This window comes from Protopterus annectens, chromosome 16.part0, assembly GCF_019279795.1.
Source record: "Protopterus annectens isolate FY-2018-M chromosome 16.part0, PAN1.0, whole genome shotgun sequence".
Taxonomy (NCBI): domain Eukaryota; kingdom Metazoa; phylum Chordata; order Ceratodontiformes; family Protopteridae; genus Protopterus; species Protopterus annectens.
The window spans coordinates 375,169,851-375,185,058 of NC_056750.1; the positions used below are offsets into that span (position 1 = coordinate 375,169,851).

The window sequence follows — 15,208 nt, forward strand, 5'->3', positions numbered from 1 at the left end:
CACCTACCAGGGAACAACTAGAAGCACCCTTAGGCGGAAAGCTAACATTATTTTCAAGAAACTGGCACTGCATTACAAGAGAAAAATGGATTTTGCAGACTATAGACAAAGGTTACAGGTTCCATTTCCATACACTACCAGGAAAGAGAGGAATGCCAAACCTACCACCTTCTCAAAGGACAGAAGCTCTAAAACAAATATCTCAATTATTAAGAATGAGAGCTGTGGAAAAGGTACCATTTATGGAGCAAGGGAAGGGATTTTACTCCAGACTCTTCCTGGTACCAAGAAAAGAAAACAAATGGAGACCTATTCTAGACCTGTCCGCTTTAAACACATTCCTCATTGTCCCAAAATTCAAAATGCTGACCCTACAGCAGCTTCTTCCCATGCTGGGCAAGGAGTCTTGGCTGGTAACTCTAGATCTCAAGGAGGCATACCTGCACGTCCCCATAAGACCAATTTGCAGAAGATACCTCAGATTTCTTGCAGGATCAGAGCATTATCAATTCTCAGCATTGCCCATTGGCTTATCTACTGCACCCAGAGTGTTCACGAAATGCCTGGCATCAGTAATCGCTCATTGCAGACTTCAGGGAATTCAAATCTATCCCTACCTGGACGACTGCCTGATACAAGCGGACAACAAAAACAAACTCACAGAAGACTTACAAAGAGTCATCTACCTGCTGCAAGCCCTGGGATATACAGTCAATACAAAAAAGTCAAGGCTGATTCCATCCCAAAGAATAACCTTTCTGGGTGCAGAACTGGACACATCAAAACAAATGGCATTTCTAACTGCAGAAAAGAAAGAGCAACTTCCTCTCTACTTCTTGGTATTAACAAAGCAGAGCCATCTAACTGCAAGAAAAGTGCTACAAGCTCTAGGCTTCATGGCATCCTGCATAATACTGATACCTCATGCCAGGCTGCATATGAGAAAGCTACAGTGGTACCTAAAGAATTTGTGGTCTCAGCACAAGCACAGCCTAGAAACCAAAATTCCAATGATCCCATGCCTGAAGCAAGAGTTCTTATGGTGGGCTCAGGCCTGTCATTCAAACACAGGACTGCCCTTCTGCAAAAGTCAACCAAGACAAACCATCACGACAGATGCCTCAGACCTCAGTTGGGGGGCACACATGATGGGCAAGTGCTTTCAAGGCCTATGGACTCAAGACCAGCTGCATCTGCACATAAATCTGAAAGAAATGATGGCAGTAAAATTGGCAATCCAGGCATTCAGACCATTTCTCCAAGAAGGCCAGTTGATGATAAGGACAGACAACACCACAGTTATGTGGTACATCAACAAACAGGGAGGCACACACTCATACCCTCTATGCCGGTTGGCACTGGACCTATGGGATGTGGCTCTGAGCTACAACATTCAGTTACAGGCAATTTATGTACCAGGGAAGGAAAACATTCTAGCAGACATATTAAGCAGAACTACAACAGATGCCCACAAGTGGATGCTGCATCCGGACATCTTCAAAACCATCACAAGAGAATGGGGATTACCACAAATAGACTTGTTTGCATCCCCTTTCAATCACCAGTTGAAGAAATTCTGCACAAGGACTTACCACCCACTTGCTTGAAAGGTGGACTCCCTATCTTTCAGTTGGAAAAACCTGACAGCATACGCATTCCCACCACTTCCTTTGATGCACAAGGTGCTTCTCAAGATCAAAGAGGAACGTCCGAGGATCATTCTGATAGCCCCAGACTGGCCAAGACAACATTGGTATCCACTGCTGAGGAGCATGTCCCGGGAACAAATATGGACACTGCCCCTGATCCCATTACTGCTGACACAGAACAACTGCAACATTCTGCATCCAAACCTAAAAACTCTGCAGCTAACTGCCTGGAACATTACATAACAGCAATTAACCCAAATTTATCCCAAAGGGTTAAAGACATAATCCTGGAGGCTCATAGACCTTCAACAAGAAAGAATTATGCAGCAAAATGGAAAAGATATCTCATCTGGAGTACTGCAAAGGGGCAAGATGTGACACTGGTGAACATAGCCAACATCCTGGAGTACTTGGCGGAGCTCTTCCATACAGGCCTGTCCTATTTCTCCATCAAGATACATGCATCAGCTATTTCAGCAGAGTACAGCTTGGATCCTCCTGTCTTCTCGCATCCTCTGCTCAGACAGTTTCTGAGAGGAATTAAAAATGTAAAACCTCCCAGGAAACCTCCATTGCCAGCATGGGACTTGAACTTTGTACTAGAAAAACTGACTCTTCCTCCTTTCGAACCAGCAGCAACAGCAGAATTACAATACTTATCCTGGAAGACTGCTTTCCTGCTGGCAATAACTTCAGCAAGAAGGGTCTCTGAACTACAGGCATTAATGGCAGTGCAACCCTTCCTAATCTTCCATCAAGATAGAGTGTCCATGAGAACAAATCCTACATTTATGCCTAAGGTGGTATCCAGAGTATCTTTAAATCAGGCTATCCACCTTCCTACATTCTTCCCCAACCCACAGAACAGGGGAGAAAGGCTCTTACATACCTTGGATGTACACAGACAATTACGCTACTACCTGGACAGGACAAAAAGCAATAGAAAAACTGACCAGCTTCTGGTAGCATATGCAGCAGGAAAGGAAGGAAAACCAATTTCTAAACAGACAATCTCCAAATGGATAGGAAATTGCATTAGATTTTGTTACTCCTACCATGGAAAGAAAACTCCAGAAAACATCAGGCCTCACTCCACAAGGGCTACAGCCACTACCACAGCTTTCTTACGAGGAGTGGCTACCAAGGACATTATAGAGGCTGCTACTTGGACCTCCGTGCATACATTTGCCAAGCATTATAACTTACCTCTATACTCTAGATCCCGTGCTGGTTTTGCCACTGCTGTTTTGCAAGGGATCCTATCTACACCATAATCTCTTCTCATTTCCTCCTCCCCTAGTTTAGCTATGGTATTCTACCCATTTGTAAAGACTGCAGATGCATCCTTGAAGGACATAGTACAGTTTTGTGCCTACCATAAATGTAGATGTCCGAGAGGAATGCATCTGCAGTCAGGATTACCCACCCTCCTTCCCCTCTGAGGTACTCCTAGGGTATTTGCCAATCTTCAGCTAGCTTGGGGGGGATCTATTATGGTGTATTTGTTTGTATATATGTACATACATGCTTATTTTATGTGTTTGCTCTCTACTATTTGGAAACATTGGCATTTATCCAAATTTAGCCGTCCAAGAGGGCACCTGGCATCTGGGGCAAGAAACACTGAGGAAAATGGTGTCGGCTGATGCCTTTATACCCGAATAACTGCCGCAATGACGTCGGGTGAAGTGCGACACCAGCCGAAGCCAGACCCAGACTTTGGAATCCGGCCGACCGAAGGGCTGCCTGACGACAGGACAACCCATTTGTAAAGACTGCAGATGCATTCCTCTCGGACATCTACATTTATGGTAGGTACAAAACTGCACTTTTCCAGTGGGTGCTCCAATTACCTCCCACGTTACAAAGGCATACATCTGGAGCGTTTCTCCCCGGGCCTCCACTGAAAATTGCCTTTGTTCCAAGTCAGACTTTCCCAGTTAACAAATGTTAAATCAATAAATAAATAAATATAAATAAAACATATTTCCTACCTTCATAAAACAGTTCATGAAGTTGCTGCAGGAATTGCTTATGGGAGGGAGGCTCCCTCACACCCAAGGCAAAGAGTTTGCTTATCGCTTCCAAAATGAGTTTTCTGACAAGCTATATGCACATTGTGTTCTTGCAGAAGATTGTGAGAGTGAGGTTGTCCTCTTTAAAGGAGCTCAGAAATATCATTTGGTATTCCTAATTTAATGGGGAAGGTCTATTATAAAAGACCAGTTGAGGAGAAAACAGACCTTTTGAAAGGTGCGTTTATGACTCCCCCTCTTCGAGACTCAGTCAGTCCCAAAAGAGGAACAAACCAATGAAGATGTTAAGTCATTGTACAGTCTTACTTCTTCCTGTGGGAAATGGGTTGTCCAAGGAGACAACAACACAAGTCCAGTTGCAGCAGTCTTGAATGTAGTCTGCGACTGCCATGGGGGACAAGCTCCCTCTTCCCTGAAGAGCCATCACCAATGACCATTTGGTCCTGGATGTGGTTATGACTGGTCACTTATAAGAGCTCTTAGGTTCTCTGTTTAAAATGGCTCTGTTAAGAGGCTCCCATCAGACTGTACTACTGAAAGGGTCTGTAGGGTCTGTCCCTCCTTCGGAGTAGGGCTGAGGTTTTTCTCTTCCCACAACCTCATTCTTAAGCCAATGAACTGTTTCCATTCCACCCTGGTCATGCTGCTTCTTCTTGCTGCTTGAATGCTGTAACAGGGCATGAAGAGTGGCTTTTTGGACATAGGTATTTGAAGTCTACTTCAAGATTCCCCTCATTCATGCTAGATGAACATCACTTCCAGCGCATACTGTTACAGTATAAGTTTTCTTCAGCACCCATTTCAGCCTACTTCTTGTAAACCCCTGCTACCCCCATATTGAGATCATCTGATGAGGACCACCCAAGCTGAGAACACATTAAAATTAGCCATGAAGGGAAGCTGTTGATGTCCCTAGTGTAGCATCATATTTGACTGTGCTATATGTCTATGTTTTTTCTAAATAAGTTGCAGTAATGCAATATCATTATCTGATCGTCTTTCTTTATAAACATATGCCTAGCCTTTTCCTCTTCTTGTAGATATCATGATATATGTTTTTCATATTCTAACAAGACTTACCTTAAAATGGGCCTATCATATTTTTTCTTTACCATTTTCTCTCTGTTAGTCCATGATTGGCCATTTTAATGAGTGTGTTCATTGATATTATAACCAAGTTGTGGCTGAAAAGAGGCCTGCAGATCCACCCTTTTTTCCTCAAACAAAATGAAGTATATGGGCAGGGTCTTGAAAACTGGGCATTTTGTCAGGTACTGGGGCAAACCCGAGGCTCACAGACATGAGGCAAGTGTATTTTGTTTCTAGAGTGGCTTTCAGGTTGGTCATTCTATCCAAGCTGGACCACAGATGTGATACTGTTCTTTTACTCATTTTATTCTGAAATGATGAGCAACTCTTTACAGGCAAGATAAGGTGATCTCATGAGATGCTGCTCATTAAATACTGATCCTATGGAATCTAGACTGGCTCCCTATCAGTCAGAATGACAGTTTCATTATAGTCTTCCGTACTAGTAAAGTGCCCAGTTATAGCCTGTTGCACCAGAGGCGGAGTATCTCTTTGTGACGTCAACGAAACCAAGCTTGAGGATAAAGCCTAATATTTCAACAAATCAGATGGAATGAGGATGGACAAAACATCTATCAGGCAGCATTCCTCACCATGGGGGATGTGTATTTTATTTGTTTGCATTTTTGTTGGTAGGCGTACCAATCAACTGTCCAGATTTTTGCAAAATGTTTTTATTTTTGCCTGTTCTTCATGAAATTAAATCATTGGGGACTGCTGTCATTAAGATGTCAATAAATAATGACAGGCATTTGAGTTTTAGACTTCATATCCTTCAGAAAATGCATATCACTGCAAAACTGTTTTATAGTAACTTTTAAAGTTTATAAAAACAATCCAACACACCAAGAACCAAGCATGAACAACAATTCTAAAAACTAGACTGGAAAGAAGATGGTCGGAAACTGAATGTAATACAAAAAGTTTATTATTTTATTTATTTGCAGTTGGTTAACCAGGATAGTCCACTGGGCCAATAAGAACCCGTTTTCAATGGAGTCCTGGGGAGAAAAGCTCCAGAACAAAGGTTACAAAAATTATTACAGCAGCTTACAATTTCAAATTATTAGTAGGTTAAACACAAAGCTTTAAAGCAGTGGTAACAAAAGACTGCAGCAGTTTACAATGTCAGTCATTTGTGGGTTGCAAACTAAATAAAGATTAAGCTGTTACAAAGTAATTTTTAGGTTTTATCTTGTAGAACAACCCAGATTTAAGTAGGAGCAAAGAAAGAGTTTAGTTAAATTTTTTTTAGAAAAATAAAGCATTGTGGTAGTATATATATAGTTTCTTCAGAGGAATAGTAGGGTTAGAGAACTACAGTTGACTTAATTATTTGGTGTCTGGTAATATATGAATAAGTTGAAGGTAGTAAGTGGAGAATAGGCTATGAGGGGTGGGAGCAGGAGCATTCCCAAGAGGATGTTAGATGTGAGTGCAGTGATTTTTTAAAAGCAGGGAGGTAGGTGGTGATACGGATGGAGGGAGGAAGGGAGTTCCATAGTCGTGCCAGGGCAAAGGACAGGAGGTTTTTTCCTGGAGAGTGAAGGGGTTTATACAGCTCAATTAGATTTTGGTTATTAGATCTTAGAATTATTTGTGACGGGTGCATTTTAAAGGTAGAGCTGAGAGAGGGACAGAGAGATGGATGAAAAATGAGTTTGTGAGAAAAAGTGAGCTGAATATAGGAGAGATAGTTGGGAAGCTCTAGCCAGTTGAGTTTGTGAAGAGATGTACAGTGATGGGTAGATGATTTGTTACTAGTGGAAAATTTGGCAATTTTATTATAACAGGAGGACAGTTTAGTTTTGAGAGATGATTGTAGGTTTGTTAGGAGAGGGGCACCATAAAGAAGGGAAGGGATGAGAAATGTAGTAGCAAGTGTGAGTTTAGTAGATGTAGTGAGGAATCGATTGTGTCGGTAGAGCATGCCAAGTTTTTGGTGGGTTTTTTTTATGTTTAGTTGTAGGTGGCTATTGAATTTGAGCTGATTATTGGTGGGTTTTTTATGTTTAGTTGTAGGTGGCTATTGAATTTAAGCTGATTATTGGTGGGTTTTTTATGTTTAGTTGTAGGTGGCTATTGAATTTAAGCTGATTATCTATTTGGACTCCTAGTAGTTTCGTTTCAGATACTAGTTCAAGAGGTGTGTTGTTCTGGCTAGTGATGGAGAATAGCTTTCTATCAATGGTGTTAGTTATTGAGGGGGTAAATACCAAAGTTTGGTTTTTGATGCATTTAGTGCTAGATGATTGTCCTTCATCCACTGTTCTGTAGTAGAGAAGGCGTCTTGAGTCAGTTTTAGGAGAGCAGGGATGGATGTGGCTGCACAGATAATTGTAGAGTCATCTGCATATTGAATAAGTTTAGCATGAGGAATTGAGTGGAAGAAATCATTAATGAATATATTGAAGAGGAGAGGACCCAAAATGGATCCTTGGGGGACACCAGTGGGTGTGTTAAGGAAAGAGGAGGTGGCATTTTTCCACTTGACAGCTTGTTGCCTGTTAGAGAGATAGCTGGTGAACCAGTTGAGAGAGGAAGGGGATAGGTTTAGTTTAGATAGTTTAGTTAGGAGAAGGTTGTGAGAGATAGTGTCAAAGGCCTTAGAGAGGTCAAGAAAGAGAGTAGATACAGTAGAACCAGAATCTCTGGCTTTATTAACGGTTTCCAGGAAGGATAGGAGGGCAGTCATGGTGCTGTGACTGGGTCTGAATCCATGTTGTGTGGAAGTTATCAAGTTATTATCTAAGAGATAGGGAAGAAGTTGAAGATGGATACATTTCTCTAGGAGTTTTGATATGGGAGAGAGGATGGCGATAGGATGAAAGTTAGTAATATTGTAATTATTGCCTCCTTTGTGTAGGGGAATGATGAAAGCACGTTTGTAAAACATGATACTGGACTGGAAAGAAATGGTTGCAGAACATACACGTTTCTAAAAACAAAATTTGTGTTTTTACAAATGTGTATGTTCTGCAACCATTTCTTTCCAGTCCAGTATCATGTTTTGGAATTGTCATTTATAAAATCAATATTTAATGTCTGTCCCTGATTTTTTATCATTCGTTCTCCCACTATTTTTGCTTTGTCCTGATTTCTTGCATTAAGAGGTCAAGAAGTATGTTTCTAGGTAGTCCTGTAGAGCATCTGTCTCTATGACTTTGTTCTGAAGAAAATGCAGATCAGCACACCCAATCATTTATGTATTTTTGTTGTCCTTATTTGCATCCTTAGTCTTGGCTAACTGAGTAAGGCCCATTAAATCACATGCTGTTTTTTTTTTTTTCTTTAAAGTGGAAAGCTGAAAGCTCTGATTAATGCCTCAGTTTTACTTGCATGTTACACAGATAGAGCCTTTAGGTATCAGAAACACATCAGTTATATAACAGTCCTACATGACTTATTTGTTTGTGTCTTTCAGCTTTTCCTGGTTAGGGGTCGCCACAGCGGAACTCCGGTCCGCTAATGATTGGCAGTTGATTTTTACATACCGGCTTGCCAGGCCTGACACACAACCTTTAACAAAGGTAAAGGCCCATTCACGCATGTCTCCATGCAGAAGACACTCTAGCTGAGAATCGAACCAGACAGCGTCTTACTGTGAGGCGACACCACCACCGCGGATCCAACAGTCCTACATGACTTACATTAATAATAATTGACACTTGGCTAAATCCCAACATTAACAACAATGAAATCACAGCTCCAGTATACAGTATTCTATGTTGTTGTTTCTTTCGGCTTTTTCCCGGTTAGGGGTCGCCACAGCAGAACTCCGGTCCGCTAATGATTGGCAGTTGATTTTTACGTACCGAGTTGCCAACCCTGATGCACAACCTTCAACGAAGGTACGCCCATTCACGCATGTCTCCACGCAGAAGACGCTCTAGCTGAGAATCGAACCGGACAGAGTCTTACTGTGAGGCGACAACGCTACCGCAGCACCACCACCGCGGATATTCAGTATACAGTATTCTATGTAAAGACAAGAAAACAAGAAAGGGCAGAGGAGTAGTTATTTTATTTAAAAATCACCTAACTCTAGACCACTTAGACATAAACATTACTGAATATGACAACACTGAACTTATCTTTGACAAATTCAAAATGAATCCCAGAAAACACATTAATATCATAGGCGGTTGTATCCCACCAGGAAACAATATCCCCACTCTAGAAAACATACTACTTTGAATTTCCAGTTCCCTCCCACAAGAAACAATCCTGTTGGGTGACTTCAATATTGATTGGCTTAACTGCTCCTCAGAAAATCCATTGTCTCATATAACCCTCAATGGGTTCACCCAACTCATAACCTCTCCTACAAGGACTGATAAATCTTCCAAACAACGGTCAATCCTTGACTAGATTTTGGTAAGCAACCCCTCTCTAGCATCTCAATCAGGCTGTCTACCAGACAGTCTACAGTAAGTGACCATCCGCCAACCTTTATTCTTAGGACCCAGACTTACCAAGTTATCCAGCCCACCTTCCGCTTAATCAGAAACAAAAAATAAAATTCAACCTAAATAGTTTCATCACCACTCTAACAGTTGTAACTGGGAATCCCTCAAACATATACCTCTAGGAGAAGCAGTAATCTCATTCAACAACACATTCTTAGACATACTAAACTGCCATGCACCCTCTAGAACTACCAGAGAAAATTTTAATTATGCACTCTGGCTAACTAAAGAATGTCGATCCTTACTCAAAGCTAGAGACAAAGCTTGGCAACAATTTCATAAAAACAAAACCTAAACAACTAAGCAAACATACCTAGAACTTTGGAATAAAACTAAAAAAAAACTAGTAAAATTAGACAAATCAGCTACTACCAAAACATCCAAAATAAACATACAAAAAACCCTCAGAAATTCTGGGCAGTAGTTAATAACATACTTCATCCAAGTAAAGCCGCTACCCCTACCCCAACAACAACTAACAATTCTGACAATATAGCAAACCAATTCAGTAAATTTTTTACAGGAACTATCCAATCCTTAGCGAATTCAAAAGGTATTGTGGGCAACCCTACCCCTTTTACCCACCCAGAATAGCACCAACTCCCAAGACTCTACCTCCCACTTTAACTTGCACCCAGTATCTGTTAAATCTGTAAAATAAAAACTACTTCAAAAACTTAAACCAACAACCCTAGCTGCTGATAACCTTCCAGCAGAAGTTCTACAAATTGCAGCTGAAGCAATAGCCTGTCTAGTAGCCATACCTATAAACTGATCAATATCTGAAAGTCAGGTACCTTTTATATGGAAACCACTCCCATTCTACCACTACACATACATGGTAATTCCACAAAACTCGCCAGTTATTGCCCAATTGCCATCTTATCTCCCTTATCCAAACTACTAGAAAGAGTCATGCACACCCAACTAATGGACTACCTTCCCACACATTAACTATCAAACACCCAATATGGTTTCCATTCCTTTCACAGCACCACCACAGCAGTATTGTCCTTTATTAACACAGAGAACCACCATAGAAACAATGGACAATTTGTATCTACCATATTTTTAGACTTATCCAAAGCCTTTGACATGGTAAATCACAATAAACTCATCAATATTCTCTCCACCATAAACCTCAGCAGTTTCACTATCACATGATTCCAAAGCTACCTAGCAGGACAACTGCAAGCTGTCCAATGGCAATGCCAATTTTCCCCTCTTCTTCCATTTACCTTAGAGGTTCCACAAATCTCAATCCTTGGACCTCTTCTATTCTCTCTATTTATTAACCAGTTGAGCACCTCCGCACAGTACACCTCTATAGTACAATATTACAATGACTCAGCTCTACTATCCGCAGCTCCCACACTACAAGACCTCCACACCATAACCTGAGATTCCTTTCTGACGGTAGAAATGTGGCTCACTAACTCCCAGCTTATTCTAAATCCCAACAAAACTATGTTCCTTCTTTTTAGCCCAACTAGACCCCCTTCATCTTCCCAGTCTTTTAATATCATGTCCAGAAACAAAACTATAATCACCCCAATTACGCACACTAAACTGCTTGGGGTCGAAATTGAAATTGATATTCACATAGCCCAAACTATCAAAAAGGTTCACAAGAAAATAAGACTCCTGTACAGAAATAAACAGTTTCTTAAGAACAACACAAAAACTACCATAGCTCACACACACCTCCTATCTACCCTCCTCTGTGCCTCCACAGTATTTACCAATCTCCAGAAAACTGGCTTATTCCAAATGGAATCCTGCTGTAATAAAATAGCACAATTTGCAACTGGTGCTGTTAGTGTGTGTTGAACAGTGAATAAAAGATTAAAATGAATTCTGCTGTAAATACGCTGAAAGATAAAGCATAGAATAAAAAGATTGCTTGAATGTAGGTATAGAGTTTAGCAATGTAAAATGGGCATCCATGTTATGTATGTGTTTTGAAGAAGGAACAACTATTAATAGACATGCATTTTATAAAATCAGCAGTACGTGCTCCTTTACAAGCTGTTTCCTCAAAAACATGTTCTCCCACAGTATCAGCAAAGAAGTTGACAGATGAATGGACATGGCTTTTTATAAAACATGTTTGTCACAATATTAGAAAAAGCTTGAAGTAATGCTTCACAGATGAATGGACATAGTCAACAGAAAAAAAATGTACATGCTTTCCCATAAGATATTTCCTTAAAAACAAGTCTGGAAAGTAAAGCATCAGCAGAACAGAGGTTTCTGTATAAAGTCCAAAAAAAGATACCAACAAGAAAAACAGGATCTAAAGTGCGTGAGAAGAACAGTATAAATAGACTATAAAAATTCAGCTGTGTTAGAGGTATTTGGTAGGAACACATTTGTTCCGAGGTATCGTATAGGCGAATATCATCCATACATACTGATCATGGAGTAAACTTTGACAGTAAAGCCTAAAGCTGTCACAATACTACGTGTCGTTTGTTGTAAGAATAAGTTATGTATTAGTAACTGTGCTTACAGCAAAATAGTATTGTGCTGCAAAGTATATTTCTTTATCAGTGTGCAATTGCAAGGCTCAGTTGCTTAAAACAGACTGCAGATACAATCATGCAAAATTCTGTGTTAACCTGACTCTGATTCATCAGTAAACAGCCAGCAAGACTTTGTGGCTTAAGAAGACTTTGGTTTCAGTATAGCAAGTACAGCACAGCAGCCCCTTCGTAAATTAAATTTTCAGATGCCTCACATAGATCACATCACTGTACATCACTTAAAACAGCTAAATTGGCTTGGACTCATCCAGGTTCTACACTTTAATCAACTAACCTTTGCTCACAAAATTCTCCACCAACCTGATAAAAGCCCTTCTATCCATAATCTCATTCAACCATACACCACTGCCCGATTTCTTCGCTCCAGTAACCAACACCTTCTAGATACCAACAAAGCCAAAAACTTAGCTGGGAAATCTCTCTTCTCTAACTCCATTCCTAAAATATGGAATACGCTGCCAACCCCAATAACTTCCAACAGCTATATCTCACAATTTAAAAAACTTCTCAAGTCATACCTAGTGGACACCTGGCTATGCTCTTGTCACTCCCCTGGATAGGCCTTCCCTAGTACCTAGACAAACTACTGCCCTTTATTTTATTTTAATCTAACAGCAATTAGTAACTACATCTATAGGTAAATAACCTTCTTTATCATTGTATTTGAAGCATTATAATGTATAATAGAACTTCTTCCAAGTAAAAAAAAAACTGTATTGTTCAGCGTTATGTAACTGTTAATTGCCATCAATGTGGTATTTGGAAATGTTTGTAAACTGCTGAGATATCTGTAACTGGTACTCTCTGTATACTTTATATGTTAACAATATGCCAGTAATTGGAGCTTTTCTCCCGTGCCTCCGCTGAAAAAGGGCCTATGTCCAGTCAGACTTTCCTGGTAAACAAATGTAAAATAAAATAAATAAGTAAGTAAAATAAAAATGACTAGCTGTGTGAAATGCAGACTTACCTAGAAAATAACCCAGTCAGAGGAGGAAACAGATTCTTTCCCTTAACAAGCAGCAGCCTTGGGGGTTTATATTAAGATTTGCAGGAGAATAGAGAAATTTGCTGTCCTAAATACAGGGGGAAAAAAATTTAAACTTAGGGGCAAATATTATTTTAGACTTTCTACCTAAGTGGCATTCAAACTAATTTCATTTGCATTGCAACAATTAATCCAGCACAAGTCTACAGGATATTTTTAGTCTGTGATTTATAAACTTAATTTCAGTCATTATGTTATACTGCCTTTGAACGTATCTGGAATGCCCCTTAGTTATTAAATAGCACTTTGTGCAAGCAGGAAATGTCTATTAGTGTAGTCACATGTTGTGTAAAATTGAAAAGGTAATGGAACTGAAAGTAATACATATGAATTTATTTCTGATGTGGAATTGTTTGCTTGTTCAGTCCAGTTTGTTTTATTACGGTTAAGATGGAGTTTTAGTCTTATGTATGTTTCTGCCTTTTTGCTTTACTCAGCTGCTGTCCATGGGGGGGTAACTGACATGATATTTTTTGTCCTGTGTAAAGCTAAACCTCCCTCAACATGCATTGCTGCTCCCCTGTAATACAGCAATCCAAGCTGAGCCTTTATGTTTTGGTACCGCCTTCATCTTTGTTTGCATGTGCAAAGCAGTCTGCAGCTAATTTCTGTGAGCCATATGTCAGTAAAGACCTGTGTGCACACCCAGAAGCATAATTAAAATGTTTAAGTCACAGCTTCTTCATAATATTCCTTTGGTAGTTAAGGACCAAGCATTACTGCAGTGAGGGCACCCGTCTGTGCAGACTAAATCAGCACATAATGTACTTTAGTTATAGCTGCAGTTCTGTGCTTAAGGGCTCCATAGTTATCTATTTTAATTAGGTTGCTCTGTGCTACTTGAAAAGTAGGCTGTTTATTTTGTATGCATTGATATCTGTAGAGCTACAGAAATGTAAGTAATGTTTATATATTTATTTATTAGCATTTGTTTACCAGGAATGTCCGACTAGACAGAGACCATTTTCAGCAGAGGCCAGGGGAGAAAAGCTCCAAAAATTAAACATAAAATGTTACAAAGAAACTGCACAGATGTTGAGACAAGGTAATGCAGGTACAATGTAAAAATCATATGAGTTCAGATGTGCCTTTACGAAAGACAGTGAATACATAGCCATAAAAATGAAATTCTGGGTATCCTAGAATGAAAGATGATACAATATGCATTGAATAAGGTAATGTAACATACAGAAATACACAGAACAGCTGAAGTATGACACTGGTGCTTGGTGTCACCTGGACTATATTCTCTATGGTTTGCAACAGGAAAAACATGATTTCCTACCAAACAAGACGTACCAGCTTGCCAGACTGTGTCACACACATGCACTGTTAGTGTTGCTGTATAATGTGCCACAAGCTGTATCACTAGCCAGTTAGTCCTGATTTGGGAGTCAGTTGGGCCAAATTCCATGAATCTATGAATATGGAGACTTGTGTGTCAGGGGAAGGGGACCAAATCCAAATATGTTTGGCTGCAATGAGGAATTTCACCAATTTAAAGTTTATTGCAAACCTGAACTGTAGTATCTGAACAAAGCCACTCTGGCTGTTAAGTGTTTTCTCCATTTTTTTTGCCATCGCAGTTAACTGTAATCCTTGAGTGAATTAAGAATAGGCACATATTTGCATAAAACTGCTGTGACTCTGAAGTCCAACAGGTTCATTTTTTCTGTGTTTCTTTCACTTTTAAGTATAACTAGATGGTGAAGGTATTAAATAGTTAATGTTCATCAACTTGGGTTATTACGTATCTGCAGACAGAGTTTGTATTAATATTTAACTAATCAGTTTTGTACGGTTACACTAGTATGTAAGCAAAATTGCTAGGTAGGTGTATTATTAGCAGTGGACGATGTCTGGTTGACACACAAACAGCCAAGTAATATTTTCATCTGAAGCAAGATGGCTGACACTGAGACCTGTAACGGGCTGATCAACTTTCCCTGAGGTACAGTCACCTCAGAGATGATTATGTAAAGGATGGCAGTCAGGGTCTGTGCCCCACAAAAAGCCATGGTCTTCAACTTTAGCCACTTTGTTTTAATCAAAAGTGTTATTCTGCCATCTGGTTTTCAGCCATGCATTCTAGATCCTTAGTAACTTAGTTGCTTGCTGGGATGTTATATGGATGGAAAAATCATTTGTCACAAAGTTGATGAAGTTGTGAGACAGTGTCCAAGTAAAGTAGCCATTGCATGATTCATTTGTTCATCTGAAATGGAAACATGTCTGATTTTATTTGTTGGAAAAATGTTATGTAGGTTGTATTTCAAACTTCAGATGCAGATAAATTTGTGTGTGCGTGTGTGTGTGTGTGTGTGTGTGTGTGTGTATTTGTGAGTGCATGCAGACATGTGTTAGGTTGCTT

General features: G+C 39.9%; 1 protein-coding gene across 1 annotated transcript in view; it reads left to right on the forward strand.

Annotated features, from left to right (window-relative positions):
* ABCA2 (ATP binding cassette subfamily A member 2) overlaps positions 1-15,208 on the forward strand; it is a gene marked incomplete in the record, with an annotated part of 2,505,641 nt that overhangs the window by 1,170,675 nt on the left and 1,319,758 nt on the right.